This window comes from Lampetra planeri, chromosome 14 (genome assembly GCF_965212315.1).
Source record: "Lampetra planeri chromosome 14, kcLamPlan1.2.h2, whole genome shotgun sequence".
Taxonomy (NCBI): Eukaryota; Metazoa; Chordata; class Hyperoartia; order Petromyzontiformes; family Petromyzontidae; genus Lampetra; species Lampetra planeri.
Window position 1 is genome coordinate 4,541,069 of NC_136120.1, and position 10,488 is coordinate 4,551,556.

At 42.9% G+C, this 10,488-nt stretch overlaps 1 long non-coding RNA gene across 9 annotated transcripts in view; it reads left to right on the top strand.

The window, feature by feature from the left end:
• LOC144722326 (uncharacterized) overlaps window positions 1-9,361 on the top strand; it is a 53,026-nt gene extending 43,665 nt beyond the window's left edge. For 7 of the 9 annotated variants that reach the window (XR_013586034.1, XR_013586033.1, XR_013586032.1 and 4 more), the window contains one exon: window positions 2,214-9,361. This is a non-coding gene — a long non-coding RNA (uncharacterized LOC144722326). The remainder of the gene's footprint in view (window positions 1-2,213) is intronic. The other 2 variants (XR_013586036.1, XR_013586031.1) reach the window with 2 other exon arrangements.
• Window positions 9,362-10,488: the final 1,127 nt, after the last annotated feature.

The following is a 10,488-nucleotide window of genomic DNA, read 5'->3' on the forward strand; positions in this document are numbered from 1 at the left end:
GGGCATGCTTCATTGGACTTTAGAAGGTGGGAAAGTTGACGCAAGGTCGGATATGTGAACATCTACAATGACAGTCTGACCGCACACAAATACTGCGCTGGTGTGTGGAAGGTTGATTGGTCAGAGCGGATACGTGACTGTGCCGTTTACGTTTCTCTTGTCAACGCAGCGCAGCAGCGAAGCTTATCGTTGAACAAAGCCGAGCTGCAGGCAGTGTAAACACCCTACACTCTCAGCTGCTGACTGACAGAGGAAGCTGGGAGAGGGTGCTTACCTTGCCTGGCTTGGGCGAGCATCACTGCTGCCTGGAAGTGTCGCTTGAACCTTGGGGGTGGGCGGTGGATAAAAAAAATATATATTTTTTTGTTTTACCAGGTAAGGCCCATTGAGTTATATAGCTCTTTTTTTACGGGTCCTCCGGTTTTATCCTCCACGAAGTAGCTTATCGTGTGGAAATGTATAGTGGCCAAATACTCCAAACGCGTGTTTCTAAATGTGGAGGGAAAAACCGGAGGACCACGGATAAAAATCCACGCGGCGACGGGGGAGAACACTCAAACTCCAAATATTGAGGCGTCAGGGTCAGTATCGAATCCACGACCTTCTGCATACCAGGCGAAGGAGTTATCGTCTCACCACCGTGATTTAATGTGCAGTGCAACGTCATTAAAACATCCATATGTTGTGAATCATGTGTAAAAACGCTGTTGTTAGAGACACTTTAACCTGTGTCCATTTCCTTTCTTTGAGATGTACGAACGTTAAAGACATAATGGGATTTATGGTGTTACTGAGATCTGTTAGAGATATAAGGATGCTGATGTGGTGCAGTAGTGGGCACATTGGACTTGCAATCCAGTGGTGGCCGCGTCGATCCCCCGGTGCGACAGTTGAAACAATGGAGCAAGTTTCTAAATTTCTCCCACTTCTGTCGACCCATCGGTGGCTTTCAGTATAAAAGTCGACCCATCATCGGTGGCTATCGGTATAAAAAGTCGACCGGCAGGTGGTTTGTGGTGAGGTAAAGGTTGGGAACTCCCACCTCAGTGTGGAAGAGTAGACCAAAATATTCCTCGAAAGGTGCTCTCTATCTAGAGCACCACGAGTGGAGGTTTTTTTACCGCCAGTGCCTTGGCGTGAAAGGGCGCACGATCACAGACAAATTATGATTATTATTGCTAAACTACGTCAGACAGCATCAGGATAATATCCAGTTGGTCATTCCGACTTTCTGGAGATCCAGGCGTCCATGACAAGCTGGCTTGCGTGGTCGTCACCCTGCCAAGCTCGACCCAAGCTCCACCATGCTTAGCTTCCAACATATAGCTTCAAATCAAGTTTTTACATTCCAGGTCAGTGTGCCCCAATCATCACTCATGTTCAATCCACAGCTGGATGAAGAACTCCCCAAGACCCCGCCAGTTCTCACATCCCAGTAGCGTTTATTTAGATGAGGCACCCTCTTGGACCAGTTATAATTGTTTTTGCTCCGGCAGCAATTATTATGAGTGAGAGTCGTCCAATAATGTGGTGCAAGAATATAGTCTCATTTACATCGTGGGAAAGATCAGTCTTCAGACATAAGCAAAGTGAGGGAAGACATTGCAATGAATGGCAATTAAAAGGATATCACAGACCACAAACGTGGCACAGGAGACATAGTGACCAAACCGTCATGGAGGGACTTAGACTATAGAAACTATTTTTTTTATTTTACCAGATAATTCCCCCGTCGCCGTGTGGATTTTTTTAGAAGCGACCCTGGCCACCACAAATGATACTCAACATGATGATAGCTTATGATCACGTGGATATTTATAGCAGCAAAACACTCTAAACGTATGTTGATTCTTTAACGTGGAAGGAAAACCGGAAGACCCGGAGAAAAATCCATGTGACCATGTTGAGAGAGACATGCAAACTCCTAATATACAGGCGTCAGGGTCGGGATCGAACCCATGACCTACATACCAAGCGAGGTAGTTAATGTCTCACCACCGTGACTTAGGTTGGCTTGTGAGAATTCTCGGGGAATTACAACTGCAACATTGTTCGACTCAACTACAGGGTGGAGGACTTTCAACCATCTCTCCGTCTCTCACTTTGGTTGAAGCAGGAGAAACTGCCGTCCTTGTACTTATTTATCTTTTCTTTTTGAGCGACAAGATTGCGATGTAAAAAACATTATCCCTGTGTTTGTTTTTTCATTCCAGGAGCCCCGGCGTGGTTTTCCAGCTCTGCTGTCCCCCGTGCATTATGAAGATTGCCCCACCTAAGTGGGATGTTTATCAAGGATTAAGATTTCCGCTTACTTTGAACGCTAACCACATCCACAACTGCGTATGTGTATACATACACACATCTATGCCTATAAAGACAAAGATCCCTGTATAGCCTCAACAGACTGTAGGGGCAAGTGCTGTTAGCGAGCACCTATGATGGCCGGCACGGCACACGAGGGGTGGGTGGCCAGCACCACGCCCGACCGCCTTTGTCTCCCCAGTGGCGATCTTTATACACCACACTTTGTACTCATTTTAGGCTGAGTCGACCTAGGGGAGGCCCAGGGCCAGCTCAGATAATCGTCACTGGTGTTGGCCGTGAGCGGGAATCAAACTCGGGTTCCCGGGTTTGTGGCGCAGCGTGCTAACCGCTGCACCACCACTCCCCATGCGTTTATATACACACATACAAAACACGTGTATACTCGCACATGATCAGGGCCCTACTTGCAATCATTTACAGTTGATATACGGCCAAAGCTTGGGATTCTCATAAGTCAACTCGGCCTAAGATGAGCTTCTCTGGTACAGTGTGGTGGTGAACATCTACACTGGAGTCTCAAAGTCATCCAGGCATGCACGGGGCTGACTACACCATCTACTTGCATGCCAATTGGCGAGAATAGGTGCTCGCTAACATAATATATGCCATATAAGATGAAGGAGTATTTGTTTGTATAAAGAATAACAGTTGCTGCTTAAGTGAATATAATTATGAATATAGAGCAACATTTAAAAATGAGTCTTTGTCATCGCTTACCAATTATGAGTGTGCAACACAACGTTTGAAGGTGTTTTGTGCTCTGCGCATTCATCAGCGAGTCGTAATTAATAAATGATTGCCAAAGTAAATTGTGCCTCAGCATTATGAACAATCGGGTTCATAAGTCCATGAATGCTTGAGAATAAAACCACAAACCGGCCCTGATGCATTGTATGAGGTCTATCAACAGGCATTTTCATGCAACCGCAATCGCGAAAAATCAAAGCACAGTTGAATTTGTGAGTAGCCGTGTGGCCTAGTGGTTGTTGCAACTATTTTAAGACCATGGCAAATGTTGGATTAAACGGGATACTTAAGATTTGGATATTTCTGTCGGTCAGCACAGACCACCATTCGTTTTGAAATTGCTCATAAAACCCAAGAGTATGTACTACCATACATTTTGGCAATATATAAAAGCCAATGAAGTATTAATTGGACGAAAACAACGTCTTGTTTTCCCAAATCTGCAATTTCCCATTTTTACCCATACTGTTGTTAAGTGGGATATGCAATTACAGTAACCAGGGATATAGACTCGTGTTAGCTACAAGAAAATTGTTAATAAAAATATGTTGAAGGCTTCAGGCCATTCTTGACCTAGTCTACGAGCACAATTCACAAGTGAATTGGTCATCAGTTTAACCCATAGGCTTTCGCGAACAATATCCGTAAGACGTTTTGTGAATTAGATCGCGTAGATATAAATGGGTCGTTAAACCCGCCACCACCCGACACTGCCAATTAGTAAGATTTTCACGTAAACAAAACATGCCAATTAGTTACTAGTTCAGCACAATGGTGTGTTGGAGATTAAACCCGACAGCCCAAAATGGCTGTCGCCTGATGTTGCTGGTTGTAATTACCGGTGAAACATCGTACTCTAATTGTAAATGTGAGTTTATACTCCAACACACCCGTGAATTGGTCATCGTCATGACTGCATGCTTGTTCTTTCCTTTAAATCACCTTTCCACTCATGTTTTGGTATTGCGTAGGTTTTGGCAACTTTATGGAAACTGGACTCTTCAGTAGCACTTGATTCAATTGCTTTAGCCTTGTCTTTACTCTACAACTGGCGATTGGTTTTTCATTTGTAATTCGAAGGCACGGCTCTTGCCGCTCAAGACACTTAAAATGAATTAACGCCACAAAAAATATTTTCACAATTATTTTAAAGTAATATCAGATATTTGCACGATATCTATTTGTTAACACGTAGACTTTCGCGACCAATATTATTCATAATAAAGGATTTTTGTTTAGATCGCGCAAGTATAAATGTGTCGTAACCTTCCACTCGACATAGTCAGTAAGGTTTGCCACGTAAACAACGCGATAATTAGTTACTACTTCAGCCCACCGGTGTGTTGGAGAGTAAATACACAACATTTACAATTTGAGTAGTACGACGTTTCACTGGTAATTACATCCAGCATCATCGGGCGATTTGCCAGAATACTGTGACCTGGAAGCGTATTATTAAGTAATACACCTTACAATTGTATTCCTTATAAAGGCAACACATGCTAATCAACTGTGATTAAAAATCTATTGTTATAAAATTACCCCCCCCCCTCCTCTGCTCTACGCACCTGATTGGTTCAGAGTGATGACGTCACATTGCTCTATTTAAGACCGGAAGCAGGTGGATTTCTTCACTTTTCTGGCAAATTGTCCAATGATGCTGGATGTAATTAACGGCAAAACGTCGTATTCAAATGCTAAATGTTGTGGATGTACTTGCCAACACACCGGTGGACTGAAGCAGTAACTAATTGGCACGGTTTGTTTACGTGACAAACCTTACTGGCAGAGGTGTGGACTCGAGTCATGCGACTTGGACTCGAGTCAGACTCGAGTCATGATTTTGATGACTTCAGACTCGACTTGGACTTGCCTCATCTTTGACTCGACTTGACTCGGGACTCGAGAGCAAAGACTTGAGACTTACTTGTGACTTGCACAACAATGACTTTGTCCCACCTCAGAGGTGTGGACTCGAGTCATGCGACTTGGACTCGAGTCAGACTCGAGTCATGATTTTGATGACTTCAGACTGGACTTGGACTTGCCTCATCTTTGACTCGACTTGACTCGGGACTCGAGAGCAAAGACTTGAGACTTACTTGTGACTTGCATAACAATGACTTTGTCCCACCTCTGCTTACTGGTTGTGTCGGGTGGTGGAGAGTTACAACACATTTACACTTACGCGATCTAAACCAAACACTTTTATTATGAAGCCATTTCTTGTATTGACTATATTACCTGTAAAACGCCAATCATACGTGTGGGCAAAGTGGGATGGGTAACCCATTTTTACCTGCCGCGTGACAACAGACATTACTGTGCAGCTGTGTTGGTTGGTTAAGTTTATGCCCAAACACCAAAGGCCAAATACCACCCTTTCGCTATTTATCCACCTGTTTGCAATCTGTATATCATATTCTCTCAATATTTATAGACACAGACTCTACGTTTGCTGAGCCATCTTGTTATAGTGAGACCCAGCAAAAAAAAAATCTAAATCAGCTCGTTTACACACCACGTGTTCCACAAACAAGTCGCTATCAAAGAATGATCGCGTGGGTATCCACACTCACTCTTTGGAGATGGCTGCAGTTCGCAGGGGGAAAACAAACCTTGGTGTCCCGTTGTACCTGAGTATCCGGTTGTAGGCAACCTTCCCCTAAACCAGGCATGTCCAAAGTCCGGCCCGCTGGCCAATCACGGTCCGCGGGCAGATTTCATACGGCCCGCAGCTTCGGTCTTATGTGTTATTTATGGCTCGCCAGCTCTGTCAGAATAAATACATCTTCTTGGTTCTTTCGGTAAAGTCACGTAGAAGGGAAGTAATAAAATAATAAAAATAAAACATAATAAAATAATTCTCACGACGTTTCGGCCACAACGCAAGCAGCCGTCCTCAGGTGAAGAATGAAACACCACCAAGCTTGGAGTGTATATATAAGCTGGGTTGGAGGGGGGAAGAAGAGCGCCTTGACAAAAGAATTTGCATTTCAAGAGGAATTTAGCATATTTATGGGAAATGCGTAGGAGGTGGGCAGGGGTTTTCAAAGTCCTATTATGCCCGTACATTATGCAGGATTAGCAGCATCAAAGGGATGGGATGGGGATAGCATTAACAAAGGGAAGGAATGTTAATAGTATGTAGCTGCAGTTACTAAACAACACGTAAAAACTAACTATTTTATTACTTGCCTTCTACGTGACTTTACCGAAAGAACCAAGAAGATGAATCCCTGCAGTCACGAAAGCTTTAAATCGAAAAATACATACATCATAAAACTCATGGAAATTTAAGGTATTCTATACAGTTTGTTCAATGTTATCTGACTGAATGAAAGGCAGAATTGCGTTTTTAGAGTTGTTCACGTCTGCCTGAGTGGCTTATATTTGGTTACATTGTCATTTGAAAAATAAAGGTAATTGTGACAATGATTTGTTTTATAACAGTGTGTATTCCCACGTAACTTTTGTGGTTAAAAAAATGTCAAAAGGAACTATTGGCCCGCCAGCATCTTCACTTTATCAAATGTGGCCCTCTTTGCAAAAAGTTTGGACACCCCTGCCCTAAACAGTCCGATCTCACACAGCTGTCCTGTCATTTCTTTAAGGAATTGTGCTTTGTTGCTTTGCCTTGGCTTGAATTTGTGAGCCTCAGGCTTTGTTGCTGAAGGGTCGGTGTTAAAGACAATGTTTAACACCATTGCGCAGACGTTTCATGGTTGTATGTACCGCCTCCGATGTATTTTAAGGTTTCACCGCGTGGTGTGTTCACCTTTGTGTCTGACGTGTCATGTGCTGGGAGCTTCTTTAGTTTATGGAGCGAAGCTTTCAGACATCATGCCAAACAACTTGCAGCACAAGCCAAAAACACACCGAAGAGCAATATTGGTTCACTCGGAACAATCACGAGCGCCATTGTGCAGAATATGAGTAACAAAATAGATAAGCAGACGATGTCTCCTTCATATATCTGCCTCAATTATATACACAGAAGGCTGTGCTGCCGATGAGTTGTGTAAGAAATACTTTTATATTAACAAGTACAGAACCCGTTGCTCTGCAATGGAAAAAGAACACACAGCTGTAATTGTTATGCTCTTGTAATCAGAGCACAAAAGGTAACTTTTTTTTACGTAATATAACGCCAAGATAATACGTATTGTGAGGTTTTTTTCTTATGTTCCCTCGAATTTAAGAATATTCTGGTGAAATAATTGCATTACTAGAAGCACACATTTAATGGTTGGTTCACACATTGTAAATTAACCGGATTAGTCTTTTGTATTCCTGACTCCCAGCTCTGTGGTGTCTGCTATTTATTATGTCTTGCAAATGCCCTCCGTCGTCGATTCAATCCAATTCAATGTTTATTTGTTACACGGAAATCCCGTTTAGCTAGTTTTGGTTGCAACGGCCCGCGGCCACTAACACGAGAGTTATTTTTGGGGTGGAGAGGCATAGATTAGAATTAATTTTATGATGTGGAGGGCCAGATATATGAAAGGGGACATTGTCTGATTTTCAGTTTTGTTATACTCTGTACGAACATTTGCAAGTGCAGGCCACTGTGTACAGGTGTCATAAAACAAATCTAACATTTGGTATACATTGTCTACACAGTGTTTCCCTGGCTCCCATTCTTGGGTGTAATGTGCTTAAACAAATGCAGTCACAAAGCATAGTTTTACATCGCAAGGCTTTTTTTTTCTCGACATGAAGTTGACTATTCACAGATTGCAACATTTAATCACTGCGTAAGTTTTCTCTGATTGTGTTTCTATAAAGGGTATTAGCAAATATCCAAACGTGCTTATAATCCCACCTCTCTTCTCCCCCCCCTCCCCCCACCATAGATGAATGCTCAAGGTCTATGTTCCACAAGAGAAAAAGGTCATGGACACTGATCACAGATATTATTTTTCCCAAGAGCTTCAGAATTAACAGCAGAAGATAGACATGTGGGTTTGTATGCGTGCCTGAGTAGTGCAGTGGCTATTGCACTGCACTACGAAACTGGCCACTAGGGCTGAACGACTTGGGGAAAATATCTAATTGCGATTTTTCTGAGAGATATTGCGATTTGATTTGCGATTACATTTTTTAAAGTCAAGCTTCAGTTCAACATTCACCGTGTAATAGATTTGAAACATGTGATGGAGCATTACCACGTGATACCATAAAAATATGAACTGCTCTAGATATTCTAATGCAAGGATGAGAACTTAAAATATATGAATTGTTCTTCTTGGTTCTTTCGGTAAAGTTACGTAGAAGGGAAATAATAAAATAAGAAAAATAAAATAAAATAGAAATGTAAATACAATAGAATTGTATTTTATTATGTTTTATTTTGTATTATTTTATTATTTCCCTTCTACGTGACTTTACCGAAAGAACCAAGAAGATGAATCCCTGCAGTCATGAAAGCTTTAAATCGAAAGATATGAATTGCTTCCAACATGTATTTTTTTTATTGAAATAGAACAATCAAACATATAACACTTGTTAAGTTAAATAAATAAAGTTATAATAATAAAAAAGAAAATTCCAATATGAAAGTAATCGGACTTTTCAAATCGCAAAAAATCGCAGCCTTTGTGATTTGCTAATCGCATTGTTTCAAATTGCGATTTCGATTTCAAATCGATTAACCGTTCAGCCCTACTGGCCACCTGAGTTTTGATTCCCGCTCATGAGCAACGACCAACATTAACGTCAAATATATGAAACTGGTCTTGGGCGTCCCCTAGGTCGACTCAGCCTTAAATGACTACCTGGTACGATGTGCAATGAGTGTAGTGTGTAAGAATAAGTATTGGGGAAACAAAGGCGGTCAGGCATGGTGCGAACCTCGTGTGTTATTTCGGCCTTCACAAGTGCTCGCTAACAACACTTGCCGCCCTAGCAGCTAGTGTTGTCTTTGCGTGACTGAATGTTTCCATGCATTGTGTGTGTGTGTGCGTGCACGTGGTTGTGTTTCATGTTCACTCGCTCACGCATAAATAATCCCGAGACCCTTGCAATGGGCTATTGTGCAAATGTCTTGGCCAACTTACCCACCCACCATCAGTGATTTAAAGATATTAAGTCGACTTATTAAAATCTATAAAGGTTTGCATTTGTACCCAGGTGAATATTTGCTCGTTTTGCTCAAAATAACGTGGAAGCGTATTCCTTGCATTCATTTTTATGCAACACAATACATGTGCAGATTGCGAGCTGTTTTGTGATGAATGTTCGATCATAAAAAAATACAAATAAAGAACTTGCATTTACAAAAAAACACGTTTACTGCGGTATTTTTGTGGAAAATGGACAATGTTTTTTTTAATTGCATCATTCAAAGTAAATATATCATTCACTGCATGCACGTATATAGGTGTTATTTCGAAACGTATATTTCTTTATTTCAGCATAATGCGGTTTGACGGAGCACTTATTCCAAGCATTCATTTTTTTTAAATTCTGCCTCATCCACGCTTAAATATGTATGATCAAAGGCTGCGGATTAAGGAGTTGTGATGATCACAGGCTGGAGGCCTGGCTGGCCGTTTGTTTCAACACCGTCGGTCAGTTAGCCGGCTCAAATGGGCCACGTTATGCCCTGAGTTAACGGGTCACCAGAGGGGAGGTTTCTTTCATTATGTTCAAAGTCTGTCTTTGCTGCGGGCCCCCCTTACCCAGGAGAAATCACCAGACGTGAATGATTGCCGAGCATGGCCAGCGAGCAGGAAATGGGAAGAGGTCCATTGCAAACAATTACTTCGCGCTTTCGCAAGTTTTTTTTTAAAGAGGAGTCCTCCGATGATCATGTAAACAATTATAATCTGAATTTACAAAGAAGTAAATACAATGTTGTTAATATTGGTCCTTAGACATGCCTAATTGTCCATAATATAGATTTTTTTAGGTTAGATCGCGTACATATAAATGTGTCGTTAAACCCACCACCACCCGACACAGCCAACTAGTAAGTGTGGGGGTCGCTAGCCCCCGAGATCCCTCCCTCGATAATACTAACGGCCGGACTAACATCATCAATCGCCCCCCCGCTGCTAAGCGAACCGCCGCTAGGCTCCTCACCCAGGGTGTGGGAGCCGTCACCCGAGGATTCCCCTCCACCGCGGGTCCGCGTAGCAGGCATGGATAACCACGCACGCGCACACCCACACACAGCTCTGCACGGCACTCACCCAACCCTGACCACTCACGTTAGGATCGCGCACCTGTGCTACACACGTCGTGAACGTGCGCGCACACACGCGTACAGCTCCACACGCGATACCCACTCCTGCGCCGCTCTGCGCTGCGCTGGCCGCCCACGTTACGATCGCGCACCTTGGGCACGCCGATTACGCACGCCGAGAGCTTACGCAAGTAACGAGCGCACGCAAGCGGGGCACACGCCGA